Source organism: Brachycentrus maculatus, unplaced genomic scaffold (genome assembly GCF_059751285.1).
Source record: "Brachycentrus maculatus isolate JH-2025_06_01 unplaced genomic scaffold, ASM5975128v1 h1tg000138l, whole genome shotgun sequence".
Lineage (NCBI taxonomy): Eukaryota > Metazoa > Arthropoda > Insecta > Trichoptera > Brachycentridae > Brachycentrus > Brachycentrus maculatus.
Window position 1 is genome coordinate 822,601 of NW_028280891.1, and position 15,926 is coordinate 838,526.

Below are 15,926 nucleotides of genomic sequence, written 5' to 3' on the forward strand. Positions count from 1 at the left end.
CTCAAATGTTATTAACAATTTCTTTAAAACAAATCATTACTTAATTCTGTTTTTGGATTCTAGGATTAAAAGGTAAGTAGTGAAAAAATTCCGTTGCCTGTACATCTTCACTGATGTAATTTGCATCCCATAAAATGCTAACTGCTTTTGAGTAACGAGATATTTAGACTATACGTTATAGCTTATACGAAAATTCATTACCAGTTTTTGATCTTCTGATCCTTTTTGTTGTTAATCTTGTATAGGGCAATGCGTTATATTGAAGCGATGTAATCTTGAACGTTCATCATATGGCGTTTCCTAGAACGTTCTTTTGATAGTGGTATATATTTTATATGATACAAATGACGTTTATCCTTTAGTCTTAGAATCCAAAATTAGTATTTGACAATTTGACAAAAAGTAGGAAAATACAGTGTAAATCGAAAGGAAGTAACGAATACCATCCCCATCGATTAAAAGTTATCCATTAACACAACATTACAAATTTATATCCTAAAAATTTATACAGTATAAAGTTGCTTCTTGCCAATTAGACTAAAGTAATTATGAACATTGTTTTTTTAATCGACGCTATTGTATTTGAAAATGTTGTAGATCACACGGATGTTTTTTTTTGTTGAAAATTTAACTTACGTTTTTGCAATTGACTGACACCATCCAATACTTACACACAGATCAATAAAATCGGATATAATTTCAAATCTTATTAACACTTGCTAGAAATTATTTGTGAACTTGTCGGCCTCCATAGTGTAATGGTCAGCACGCTCGGCTACCACACTGGAGGTCCCGGGTTCGATTCCCAGGGGGGGTCAAATAAATAAAAGTGATTTTTTCACTCCAATATTTAATCAATATTACCCTGGACTGGTACCTGAAGCGGAGGGCTGATCACCTTGCTTTCATGCAATTAACGATCAAGTAAGCACTGCGTTGCTACGATGCAGTGCCCTATGCACCATTGGGTGCGGATAAGGGTTAAAAGAATAAAAGAGAAATTATTTATCTGATAAAAAAAAACCTGATGATAAATAGGAATTCTATAGTATCGCATGAATGATAAATTGATGATATAAATAATGTAATACTTTTGCTTTTTTAATTAAATCCTAAGTTATTCCTAAAAAAATTCAAATAAATATTACCCCTTTGCCGTGTCTGCGAGCCACTGTAAGCAGTTCCTATTGTCCCATGGTTGAAATGGAAATTGCCTATGTAATATTCAAGACCTATTTGTGGACACTTCCTTACATCATACAACATCAGTGTCAAGCACCCAACCGGCTCGCAATGACGTTTTTGTGTACTTGTCAATAAATGTATAGAATTCGAGATTTTCCAAGGTTTTTCGATTGTTGAATGAAACGTTCAAAAACCGTGTAAAATAAAGTGGCAATTTTAAAGTGCTAAATTTATTTTCAAACCTATTTATTTTTTAGTCCAAAGCTGATCAAAAAAACATGTAAATAAAAAATACTTTTTGAAGATGTCTTTAGATGGAGAAGGCAACGAAGTAGACAATTGGTATACGCATGTGAGGAGAATTGAACCTTCCAGACTCCTCCACAATGCACGGCACGACCAACCGCGAAGTAGGTGACTCCTGGAAAGACCACCAAAGAGAGGGATTAGGAGCTGGGAATCAACATCCCAGGAGGATTATCCCTCTTAAAAACAGGCTTCAAGGCCTACATCAAGAAAAAAATGTCTGCAAAAAACATAATTTCATATAAGAAATGGAACCATCTAGACTCGCACTGCACGACCAACCCAAGGAGGACGATTCCCGAGTAGACCACCAACGAGATGGATTGACAGCCAGGGATCGACGTCATAGGAGGTTATCTCTCTTAAACAGGCCACAAGTCCTATACCAAGAAGAAAAAGCAAATTTTATAAAATCATAAGTAATTATCTTTCTTGTGGTGGCCCTGTGCTGGGGTCTGGTCCATACCGTCTCTCATTTGTTCGGCAAATCACCGTTTGTTCTGCTAGGAGAGTGACGTCACTGGGTCCGCACTTGCGCGTTGTTGCGGAACAGGTTATACGTAAAGCAAACAATGCAAAATTTATTCATTGTTTCAGTGCCGCTCGGGCGCAAGGCTCCTTTGTTGCCGATTCGAAATACCAGCCGACCTCAGCGGAGGAGATAAAAGTTATAATTGAAATCTTTCACGGACGACTTGACCCGACTCAAAGGGAAATACATACTCGGTCTCGCTGATAGAAAGGCATGTCTACTTGTTGACTGCAAGGATAACAATTACAAAGATATCTTCGACTTTGACATCTCAACATAGATTATGAAGAGTATGGAACAACATTTTGAGTGCATCCAAATACTTCACAAATCGCTCACTCCTTTCAAGAACGTCATAAATCAAAAATCATCAATTTTCAGTTATGCGTGTTTTCGGAATGTCCAGAAAATGTACTATATCCCAGCAAAAGAGGCATATTTTTAACTTAATATTTACTCGCTACAGGGAAGAAAGTGTTGTTTTTGCATTTTGAAGTAAATGTATTGTCTAGTCATTTTTTTAAATATACTAAATATTTTTCAAATGGAGAAAAAACCTTCGAGTTTTACTTAAAAAGATCTGTTGCATAGTAAAACGTTCAGGAAGTGGCTTGATATTTATTTTTAATACATTGCATTATATTTTTGAACTTTAAAAACGTTGTCCTGAAAAATCAAGTTTTTTGATTTGTGACGTTCTTGAAAGGAGTGGGTGAAATCTGGATAGGAGTTATTTTTATATTTTGACATATCGCTCACTCCTTACACACTCAAAATGTGGTTCTACTCTCTTCTTAATCTATGTTTGTTGAGATGTCAAGAAATCAAGGATGTCTTTGCAACTGTTTTTATGCCTTATTCCTGTAACTACCTAGACTTCCATATTATTCTTAAATTGATAAGATATTAAATTGTATCAGTAACTCCCAAGCAGAGAAAACCTAGATTTGTGAAGTATTTGGACACACAAAATGTTGATCCATACCTATTCTTTATCGTCTATGTTGAGATGTTAAAAAATCAAAGATGTATTCGCAACTGTTGTCCTCGCAGTCGGCAAATAGACATGCCTTATTCCTGTTAACACCCAGACTCTTCATATTCTTCCTTATTTGTCTGTGTTGATATCGCTCACTCCTTTCAAGAACGTCATAAATCAAAAAACTTGATTTTTCAGGAGAACGTTTTTAAAGTTTAAAAATAAAATACAATGTATGAAAAAAAATATCTAGCCACTTATTGAACTTTTTACTGGGCAACAGATCTTTTTAGGTAAAACCTGAAGGTTTTTTCTCCATTTGAAAAATATTTAGTGTATTTGAAAAAAAAAAATAAAAAAACTTTACATTTTATTCAAAATGCAAAAACACCACTTTCTGCCCTGTAGCGGGTAAATATTAGGTAAGTAAAAAATATGCCACTTTTGCTGGGATATAGTACATTATCTGAGCATTCCGAAAACACGCACAACTGAAAATTGACGATTTTTAATTTATGACGTTTGACGTGATTTTTTAAAGGAGTGAGCGATATTTTATAACACTATCTGCGGGCGGATTCGCGCTCATAATAAATGAAACATTTCTAAAAAGAAATGATAATATTTAACCATACTGTATACATTGATATGCGATCAAAAGATGCTGCAAAAGTCATGCGTAGAAATAACTTACACAAAATTTACGATGAGTCGAGTGAAAATGTAAAATTACCCTTCCCGCCCAACACCACCAGTCGAGTGAAACTGTAAAATTACCCTTCCCGCAGATAGTGTGAATTGCCCTTCCCGCAGATAGTGTGAATTGCCCTTCCCGCAGATAGTTAAGAGAAAACGTTACAATTGTTTCGCCTCGTTAGGGCATTATCGGACTACCGCGTACGGGTGGGTACCTGGTTGCCTCGACGAGCGGTAATGTCCCGAAGGACGGTTTGTTAACGGCTACAAGTTTACACATTGTACCGCCAATCTGGGGACGAATCTGATTGGCCGACAATGGCGGCGGGCTGTCAGTTGGCGGGCTTTTGTGCGCATGCGCGGGAGGCCGCGGGACGATTGTTCGCGGAATGAGCAGCACAATAAGCGCGACACAATGCTCCGTCGGTAATGGTAATGTCGGTAAAACAAGTGAATCGCTGGTTTAACATGTTCGAAACTTGAACCCGAGAGATTTACGGCCGTTCGGCAATGGGTTTTGTTATTGAACGATTTTCGGAACATAATGGAACACGCTCTCGAAAATTGGCACTTGTCTCTAGTGAAGCGAAAAGTATACTATTACCACACAAACAAAATGTGATCTCATTTAAAAACTGATCAACTTGCTTATTGACTTACTGGAACTGCTGGAACGTACAAGTTTTAGAGTTAGTTCCCAGTTAAATTACCAGGGCAACTGACACCTTAGCGCTTCTTACGAGTAAAAAAAAACTCAATTTTTTTTTAAAATTTTTTTTTGCAGATACTTTGTGGCACATTTTACATACTTTATAAATATTATTTTATAAACCTTTTTCATCTTCAAATCCTTATTTACATCCGATGGTGCATAGGGCACTGCATCATATAAACACAGTGTTATCTTTATCGTTAATATATGCGGATAAAACTTAAAAGAAGAAGAAGATAAAATCGATGATTTTTTTCATTCTTAAATTTATTCAATATTACCCTGGACTGATACTGATAGCGGAAGGCTGATCACTTTTCGTTCATGCATCAACGATCAAGAAAACACTGCGTTTATATAGCGCAGTGCCCTATGCACCATCGGGTGCGGAGAAGGGTTTGAAGATCACAAATACTGTAATCTAAAGTGATGTTAAAAGTACAATAACATTAAAGGAAATTTAAAAATTCATAGAGTTTAAAATTTGATGTCTGATGAAAATGCAACACAGTAGTTGAAATTAACAATTCATATCCTGTGTCTGAGCGTTTGATATCCTGCGATGTCCATTTTGAAAGCACCCCCTCGAGAATTTATTTTTATTATTAAATTATATGGTTTTCCCCCAATTCGGCCGTTTTAAAGCGGGGTTGATGCAGCCCCTAGCCGATACGTCGAGGTACACGCGGGGGTCAATAATTTTTCATCCAATTTTATGGCACTTAGAAGAATTATTGGCAGGGAGGGTGAAAGGGTTGTTATTGAAACGACATAACGGAAATTTGCATAGCTTTTTTAAAAAAAAACATTAAATTCGTATATTTTTCGTAACAATTTTAAAATTATTTAGAATAACATAATTTATCATTTTTTTCTTAATATCTATTCTAACCCTTTTCCGCACCTCATGGTGCAAAAGGCACTGAATCGTTTTATCTCAGTGTTATCTTAATTGTAACTTACATGAAGGCAAACTGATTACTCCTACGTTTCAGCGACCAGTCCAGGGTAATATTAAATAAAGATTAGAGTGTAAAATCACTAATATTTATTTTCTTCCCCTCCTGGGAATCAAACTGAGGACCTCGAGTACAGTAGCTAAGCACGCTAACCATTACATCACGTAGGTGGACTTTCTTTATAAAATAAACACCTCTTCAAATCAATCTTATTCTGAGGTAATATTAATATCAAAAATATGTTGAAATATTAGAATCATTACAATATACATCAAATAAGGATAAAAACTACTACTGGTACCATCACGCCGTTTCCTTGTAGAGGTCGCAAGGATGAAACTCTGTCTCTGGTCGAGCCAAGTCTTTGGCTGTCCTCGTTCTGTTATCCCGTTCACATTCGTCAAATATACTTTCTTACGTTATTCTCTCGTTATCCATTCGCTCCACATGTCCACACGACCTTAAAACACTTTTGTTAATATTTTTAACTATCCCTAGTTGACCGGACAGCTTTAAAAATACAAAATAACAGTTTATTTTCATCACATGAAAACTAATTTTTTTTAAAATGAAAACTTTAAAGAAAATATGTCCAGGACATATGAATCTAGGGTGGCTCTGTATGTGTTCCATTTCAAAACAGAAGTAATCATAAAGGGTTGAAAAAGGGAAAAAAACTCTACATGAACATCATTTTTTTAATTTCAAATCGTTGTTCGCGTGGAATCGACCCATCAAGAAAAGATACTCGATTTAAGTTTAAAAATAATACAATACTTTGTATATTAAAAGCATTGTTAACTTTGTGGTATGATAATATAACACTCTTTAGTAAGTGGTATTACATAAAATGGACGATGAATGATTAAGAGAGTGTAAAAGTCATATTAATTTATTACATTTAATTTGTAGGGAAAAAAAATATTTTTTGACAAAAAGTATTGTATTTTATATAACCATGTATTGGTATCTAAAAAGCGATTAAAGTAATACAGAGTATGGAACATTTTACTAAAATACTTATTCTAATTTATTCTTATTAGTTTCGGGTTGTGGTCCCGTGGTAAGTGTCGCGGACTATTAATATTAAGAGTTTCTCGTTTCGAACCCACTCTACCACAATTTGATACCTATTTCTAAGAATGAGCCGCTTAGGCTCACAGAAATGATATGAAATTGAAATATTTGTGCAAATAATAAAAACACAAATATTTCTCTTTAAAAAAAAAACAATAATAATAATAAGTTTCATATCCTATTAACGAAAGTTATTGAAGGCAATAATTTATTTCTATGTTGCAATTAGATTTGTCTGGGTTTCTTAGTTTCTTAAATTCTGAGAAAAATATTTGATCCATTTCTTGTATGGTTTTACTACATTGGAATCTCCCTCTAAAATTCAGGAAATGAAAGTTCAATCGTCAAATTAACAATCGATCTTTACGATACATCTCTCGAAATCAAACAACTTGATATATTTATTATGATGGAATTTAAATTAAAATCATTTATTTTTAATATGAATTTTACTTGTTATTTACCACTATTACATAAAATCTATTGTGTAACGTATATCCATGCTTTCTGCATCATTTTCAAACACTTAACACAAGTGTCTTCCGAATCAATTAGTAAAAATTATTCACTTTGTACGAATGAGTTTTATTATTCTAACAAATTAATAACAATACTGGTAAAAAAAATACTTTTATGGTGCTTCTTAAAGCAATCTTTGATACATTTTCAATAATTAAATTCTGAATGTATTTTCTGTCTGGAAATATAAAAATGGCATGAATTATCCAAAATACACCTTATACAAATATTGTAACAGTTTTTTTTTATCAATTATTTGATTATCAATGTTGATAAGAATTTTAAAAAGTGACTATAAATCGGGATGCATTTATATGTTTCTAAAACTTTTATCAAAAAACATGTATTTTTTTTATAAAATAAAAACTATTTAATCATGCAGGAATTTTTAATTTAAAATTCTAAAAACAATAAGATCATTTTCAGCAATATTTATTATCTCTTATAATATTATTTTTTGCGTCTCATCAAAGATGAAGAAGAATATGATGAGATCCTTCATCTTTGATGAAATGTCAAAAAATAATATGAAAATAACTCCTGTAATTTGAGATAATGCAGATTTTGTGAACAAGTATTTGGACACACTCAAAATGTTGTAAATAAGTTATAATGGTGATATGAAGAAACATACTTTCTGAAGTATATTTTTTAAATTTATATTTTATCAGTTAAGCATTCTATATTCTACACCATACGACTTGTATTTCTATTAACAACTTATAGGTTACGCCAAGATTTTTACCTTTTCATTTGGTTCATCACTACTAACTAACCATCACGCCGCTTTACGCTTTCACGTTTCAGTCAGAGAGAATAGAACGCCACACCACTCCGTCTATGTAAACGTTTCTCGACTCTCCACATTCATGCATCTCTTCAGACACACCCGCCAATTATTTAGACTTCTGACCTGACCACTTTCAAGTATTTCAAATATTACCTAGATTTTCTCGGTCTTTTTTTGCTTCTATTTTAAACTACATTCGTCATATATATTTGTTTCGTTTTTTCCTCACTCATTCATTCATATGTCCAAACCTCAACACACCTTTCTTAATTTTACCTACAATGATTATTTCAGCCTTGCATTATTTCCTTCATTCACTATTCTAACATCATGCATAATTTTACCGCACATTCATCCAAATGATCGCTCCTCGACTGTATTTGGTCAACTTTTATCCTTTATTGCGTATTTTAGAAATGAAATTATTCCAAATAAAGGAATTTAAATATCTACTGATTTCATGAATGATTTATGTATGATGTATTAGTGATATTCATTCATTTAAACCCTTATCCGCACCCCGATGGTGCATAGGGCACTGCATCATATAAACGCAGTGTTATCTTGATCATTAACATGAAGGAAAGGTGATCAGCCCTTCGCTTCAGATACCAGTCCAGGGTAATATTGAATAAATATTAGAGGGAAAAAATCACTTATATTTATTTGACCCTCCCTGGGAATCGAACCCCGGACCTCCAGTGCAGTAGCCGAGCGTGCTGACCATTACACTACGGAGGCGGAGGCGGACATTAGTGATATAACGTTAGAAATATTTATAGTAAATATTTTGTAAATAAATATATATTTTGCAAATAAATTTATATTTTGTAAATAAATTTATATTTTGGGAAACTTATTTTTACAATGGAATAAAATTTATTGTCATTTCGAATTTGGAACGTTTGTTTGTCGACAACTTGTCGTATAATCTATTATAATGTAGGCTTGGCTGATGTTATATATCTGATAACAAGTTTTATTCAACAATTTGTTTGTTATTATATATATACGAGCGAATTTTTATCATGACTCACAACGAAAATTTGTTATGTTAAATTTAAACACATTTCGCTTTAATTTATCAGGTCTTTCAGACTCTGGAGCACGCAATTTAAAAAATATTGTTACAATAAATAAAAATTAAACTTACTTTCAATTTACATTTTAGACATAAGAGAAAAATAATGTTTTGGTATTTATAGGGCTTATGACCTGTCATAGGCTCGTTAAGTGATCACTTTAAACACGCGCAACATTCACTATTCTATCCATGATTGCCACCATAATACTAATTTTTTTGAGACTCCTACATATATACATGTAATAAAATACCTAGGTACCTACCTATACATTTTATTAAGTACTTACAAATAGTACCTACATAAAACAGTTCTACCACCAGATATCGCATGCGTCGCACTGAATAAAACAAAAGACATCAGATAGAAAAAATATAATATTGTTAACTGTCAGAATCAGATAGATAGAAAATTATTGTAAAGATTAACTGAGAATAAACTTTTATTGTCGTTTCTTTAATAACAAAGCAACACATTGTTTATTTTATTATTATACACTCACTTTACATATTATTTACACCCAATTTACGAAGGAAAATATTACCACGTTATATACATATAAGACTGTTTTATGGAATCATCTATGCTTGGATTGGGAAAGCTTTTATTCATCAGAGACCCTTTGGCAAATGCTTGAAAACGTTATTTTTAACTTTTATGCAGCTTTTAATATATATAAAAAATAAATAAAATAAACAATCTCCCTAAGTGGAGAAAACCCAGTTCTGTGAACAAGTATTTAGACACACCCAAAATGTTAAGAATAATATAAACGTTCATAAATTCTATATTATATTTAACCTAAGTACGTTTATATTCATAAACGTACTTAGGTTTCAATTATTTCGAACATTAACAAAAATATATAATACAAAAAAAAACTTTTAGTACGGAAATTTCTTGGCAGATTTTTTTTATTTTATACAACAACAAAAAAATCATGTTTTTTTCTACATTTATTTTATTTGCACGATTCTGATAATTCTTTTGAATTTAATTATTTTTGTGATAGCTGTTTCGCTTAGCGCGAGTAGCATCCTAGAAAAACGCACGCAATACGTAGTGGAAAATCCAATGATATTGACCGTTTTAAATAAACTTTTATCTTAAATGAGGTTTTTATTCGACACAACTTGCCTAATGCCCTTGCAATGTAAAATATTGGATATGTTTTTTTTTTAATCCGCAATATTTCTTATAATAATTTAAAATAAAACATATTAAACTACAAATTTATAACCTTACTTACTTCCAGATTACCCTGTTCTGATATATTGCGAATGAATATCTTATCAGTAAATTAAACAGTGTCTATTGTTAGCCGCACCAGAATATTTTTATCGCATTTCCTACCTTTTTTTAAACATGAAACTCGTAATCAAAATGATAGGTTATACGATTGTTATTAAATTAATGTGCAAGTCTTTCATTCGTCTGTCCGAGATTTTCAATTAATTAAGAATTTTCTTTTTCACTATCAACAGTGCAATATTTTGTATAAAAATTAAATTGCTAGTAATATCGGTTTATCAAAAATAAATCATACACGAAGTACGCTTAGTAAAAGGAACTTTGAAAATTATGCGAAAAATACTCTGTAATATACTCCCATTACCCATAAAATCATTAAATTACGAAAAAAAAATTTTTTTTTCAATAGATTTGGGTTAAAATTAAATAAATCATCTTTTTATTTATTGTTTCGGCATTAACTTTGTGGTAAGACATGTTACAATGATTAAAGAAAACACTTGTTTTTTACCACTTGAGTTTTATTGTGGACTACATGTTTCAGAAGTTAAACTTCCATCATTCAGGTCTGTATAATAACATTATATTTATTGAAACAATAAATAAAATATCAGTGGCCAGTACGGCAAATAAGGCAAATAAATATAAAATTATTATACAGACCTGAATGATGGAAGTTTAACTTCTGAAACATGTAGTCTATAATAAAGCTCAAGTGGTAAAAAACAAGTGTTTCTTTAATCATTGTAAATAAATCATCCATGATAATGATATACTTATAAATTATCTGATAAATAATGAATAAATCGTTTTTTTAATGCGCCCTAGGCACGCAAAAACCCAGTGAGGGCTAACAATCTAGTATTTGGCAAAGCCCCTTCACTGCTTAAACAAAATATATGTGGAAAAAACTATACAAAAGTTATATTATTATGAAAAATGCAGTTTATCAAGAAATGTCAGTACAAAACTAAAATCTGATAAAATAACAATAAAGGAATGTGAAAATGGAGTAGGATTTAACTCACCTAAAAATATCTTCGTAAAATAATCGATACCTTAAATAAATAAAATATATCCCCAATTTTTAAACAAACATATTGTTGATATCCATCAAAACCCAGAAAAAATACTGCAAATATTGTATAATAATCAAATTGATAAGGGAATGTACTTAACAAATTTACCTAACCTATTGAATAATATTATTCCACGATAACGGCCAGTTCAAATTTGGTTCTGAGTAGGAATACTTAAATATCGTTAAGTTATCAGCGAGTCTTAATTTAAACATAACCTTATTTTTTTTTATATAACTTAAAATGAACTAATTTAAAACTTAATAAATGTAATACTACTTTAATAATAATAATACTTGAAATAATATTTCACAAAAATTCATGTAACTGTTATTTCACTTTAACAAATTGTTTTAACCAAAAAGTGTTTTTTCTCTTAAATCTGTGGCAAAAAATTAAGTGTAATATTTTTCTTTGTTTTTTCCTGTTAAATATATTTTTGTAAATAACAGTGAAGTTAGTTAGTTATTTATTTGTTACAGATGAATGAAGGAACTAAAGGAACACAGAATTTCAGGAAGATCTTCAAGCTGCTGCGCGCAATTTGTCGTTATGAATAATAAGGTTAGTGAAAAAAAACATAATATTATTAATAATATAAATAAGTCAAATATGAATTAAATTTTTACCACACAAAAAGGAAGATATAATACATTTATTATTTTGGTAAAAGTACAGAATAGATTTATTTTTTTCAAATTGTTTTATCACCCGGTTTTATTCAAATTAAAGTTACTGAAAGGTTTTTACTTTTCCACACAAATATAATAAATAATATTTAAAAAAAAACACACACATAAGTTTATTCATAAACACATACTACGCGAAATAACTAACTGGGCCCATATGTATTTTTTTAAAACCTTGAAGTTGAGTGTGCAGAATTAAATATGAATGCAATGCAATATCAATATGATTTATTATATCGGACACTAAATTATTGATGTACCACTTAACTAAGGATATTTCTTAATTATGTACGTTTTATAAATAAATCCTTTTTATAAGTGTACCTTATTTGCCTTTACGTAAGTAACGATACAGATAACAATGTATTATGCAGGTTAGATGAAGAAGGAAGTACACAAATCAAATAACGTTTAATAAGTCACCTTCAATTAATATAATAAATATAAAACGTTTGCAAAAACACAAACTAAAATCACTTTATTTTTGTTGATGTTACCCAAGTATCAATTTTAAATATACAAATATTTCATAGGTCTTTTACAAAATCGGAAGAAAATAGCAAATAACTACTGTAATAAATTTTATATTCCCAAGTACAATTTTTCATTTCAACCCTCTTGTATTGAACGAAGAAATTTATAGCAAAGCATGTTTAAAATACGGGTATAAGAAATAAAGGGTTAATACTGCTTACGTTTTTAAAATAAATTTTTTTTTTTTATATTTTGATGAATATGTCATATTTTGGGGCTCTGGTTATGTATTTTTTATAAGATCAATTCACTGCTTTGTAGCTTTGAGCGATCATTCAAATTTGATATTTTGTCCATAGTCATAAAACAAATACTAAAACTGTCATAATACTGGGACATACTACGAATTACGTCATTAATTATCGTTTACTGGCACAAAAAATCACTACGTTAGTACGTATTCTTTTATGTATTACTCTATAAATATGTCGGATATATCACATTATTTATCACAGTGCTGCTATTGCTAAAGTTGTGTAATGTTGTAATATTAAAATGCAGTTGCACGAGAAATATCAGTTCAAAACTAAAAGCATTGCTTTGATGTTTCCACTGTTTTATCTAGCTTTTAAAATAAAATAATTGTGGCTATTTTTATTGAAAATTCATCTGTAATATAGTTCATTAATTTTATTCTACCACTGTTGATATTTTCATTGCATCAAAGTATCGAGATAACCATTTTTTTATCATAAAAATGTTATGACCATTCAGTTATTATATTTTGAAAACCGGGTGGTAAAATAAATAAATAAAAAAACTCAACTTCTTTACAAAACAGTCAACAATACGGAAATGGAAAAAAAATACCTAATTATTTGAATGCCCGAAAATAAGGTGTCAATTTAAATTTCACTGAAAAAATATGACATTTTGTCATTTTTTAAATATCGTCAATCTTCTGACTGGTTGTAAAGGGTCCGCCAAATAACTTTTTTTTTTTGAAAATGCTATAAAAAAAAACTACTGAACTACGGCTGTGTGGCACGTAGCGCCGTCCTGTTGAAACCAAATGTTGCCAATATCCTCCTCTTTAATTTTTGTGAACAAAAATCCGTTCAACATGGCCCGATAACGATCGCCATTGACTGTAACGGCCACTCCTTGCTCATTTTCAAAGAAAAATGGCCCAATTATGCCTCTGGACCAAAATCCGCACCAAACAGTGACTCATTTTGGGTGTACCGGCTTTTCAATGTATGCGTGAGGGTTTTCTGTGCCCCAAATACGACAATTTTGCTTGTTTACATACCCGCCAAGATCAAAATGAGCTTCATCCGAAAAGATGATTTTTTTGGCAAAATCGGCATCTTCTGTAAGTCGATCGCAGGCCCACTCAGCGAAGCGAAAACGCATTGGATGGTCAGTTGGCTTCAACTCCTGAACCAATTGGACTTTGTTTGGCGTCATACCAAGGTCTTTATGCAAAATTCGTCTCAATGATGTCTCCGAAATGTTCAATTGTTGAGAACGACGGTGAATTGATGTTGATGGCGCTTCACGCACACTTTCTGCCACAACATCGATATTCTCGGGTGTACGCACTGTTTTTGGCTTTTCACGCTTTGGTTTATCGATGAGGATGCCAGTTTCGTTCACTTTTTTCACAAGATAACGAACATACGGAGCTGACGGTGCTTCTCTTCTTCCAAAAACCGTACGCAATTTTCGCACACATTCTGCAACATTACCATGATTTTCAAAGTAATGTCGCAATATTTCCCAGCGTTGTTCAAGCGTATACACAACCATATTCGCTTAGCGGAAGGATAAAACTAATTATCTGTCAAATCAGACATGAGCTAAGTGTTACCATTCACGAAATAAGCACTAGTTGAAAAAAAAAACTTTAGATGGCGGACCCTATAGTAACTGATAAATTCAAAGAATTTCAGTTGTAAACAGTTTTATTAATAAAAAAGTTTCCAAGCGTACGTCTTCACTAAATATCATGTCTTTAGAACCATGTCTTTAGAACGATATCGAATACTTTAACATGAAATCAAAACAAAACAAAATCTTACTTTTCTATTCTTTATCGATAAATGGAGACAAAATAATCGGGCTTTTGAAAGATGTCAAATATTTTTCGTATGTAATAATGAAATCAGTACAAAACAAAATCGTACTTCTCTATTCTTCATCGATAAATAAAGACAAAATAATCGAACTCAGATAGGACTGTAAGTCAGGAGAGTGACGATAATTTGATGTACGGATATCCCTAATAAGACTTTATTACGACGCTACGTAGATTGCCTAATTTTAGGCGCACGATCCATAAAACGATCTAAAACATTCGAAAAATATGTGTAAATACTGATGATGTATTTGTTGACCGCTTCTTTCATTCGATATGGACGTGTTTTTAATCCACACTTAAAGCGAGCATGTATCATTACATGGCTTATAAATGTTTAAGATTAGTTCACCTACGTGTAGAGAATATAATATTCTTGACCGACGGGAAATGGTCACGTAAACATTTTAAATGGGCACAATTCCTACGTTCATCGCCGATATTTCCGATTTATAGCCAACAAAACTGGGCTCAATTCCCGGTTTAGTACCCCCGACCTCACAATTCTTACTTGTGTTATCATAAAATAAAAAATATATAAACTTTTTTCCCACTCGTCAAATACAAATATACACGTATTTTAGGGGCGGTTAACTTTCGGGACGGGCAGTATAAGGAGTCGGGGTCACAAACAAGCGATAATCATCCTTATGCGAGCCTATAAAGCGGAAAAATTCGCAAAAGCACTTTGTGTTATTGGAATCCTACGCAGATAAGTTGGGCCTGTTTTCCAGTAGGAGGCCCTCCGGTGAATTCGGAATTTTTCTATCGGAGTCGATACATTACAATGTTTTATTCGAGAGGGTAGTTTTCTTCCATTTTTTTTGCATACGATACACCTACATTTGTATAAGCTGAAAGTCGGCATCCCTATCATTGTAATGGAATATATTTCTTCAGAGTGTATTGGCTCCATGTTTTCAGTTTTTAAGCGAATGAAACGATAAAACTACGAACCAAACATACACTGACTTTCAATAACTAAAATTCATTCAAATTCTGTGCCAATCACATAATGTTAAAAGTTGCGGCATTCACTTTGTGGTAAGACAAGATTACACTATAAATAAATACACTTGTTTTTGACCACTTGAGTATCATATTGTTACGGATAGTTTTGGAAGCTGCATATGTTTACATTTACGGTTATCAATATAAACTATATTCAAACCCGTAAACGGAATCATCTGTAGCATCAGATACTAGTTGAAACAATCAAATAATAAGTTGTAAAAAACAAGAGTTTTGTTTATAATTTAAAATAATTAAAGTCTTGAAGGTTTTCCGCAGATACTTTGTGGCACATTTTATAAACTTTATAAAATTAATTAACTTTGTTTAAAAAAAGGTGTTAAAATCAAAGTTAATTTCATAAAGTTTTTAAAATAATTTATTTTAAAGTATTTCACAACGTGTTCATATATAGAAACTGGAAAAAAATGTTACTTATTATTTT

General features: G+C 31.7%; 1 protein-coding gene across 1 annotated transcript in view; it reads left to right on the forward strand.

The window, feature by feature from the left end:
• The window catches only part of LOC148309159 (uncharacterized), a 466,414-nt gene that overhangs the window by 98,876 nt on the left and 351,612 nt on the right, over window positions 1-15,926 (forward strand). Inside the window, exon 4 of the mRNA XM_088260540.1 lies at window positions 11,650-11,731. The gene's annotated coding sequence lies outside the window, so the exon portion shown is untranslated. The remainder of the gene's footprint in view (window positions 1-11,649; window positions 11,732-15,926) is intronic.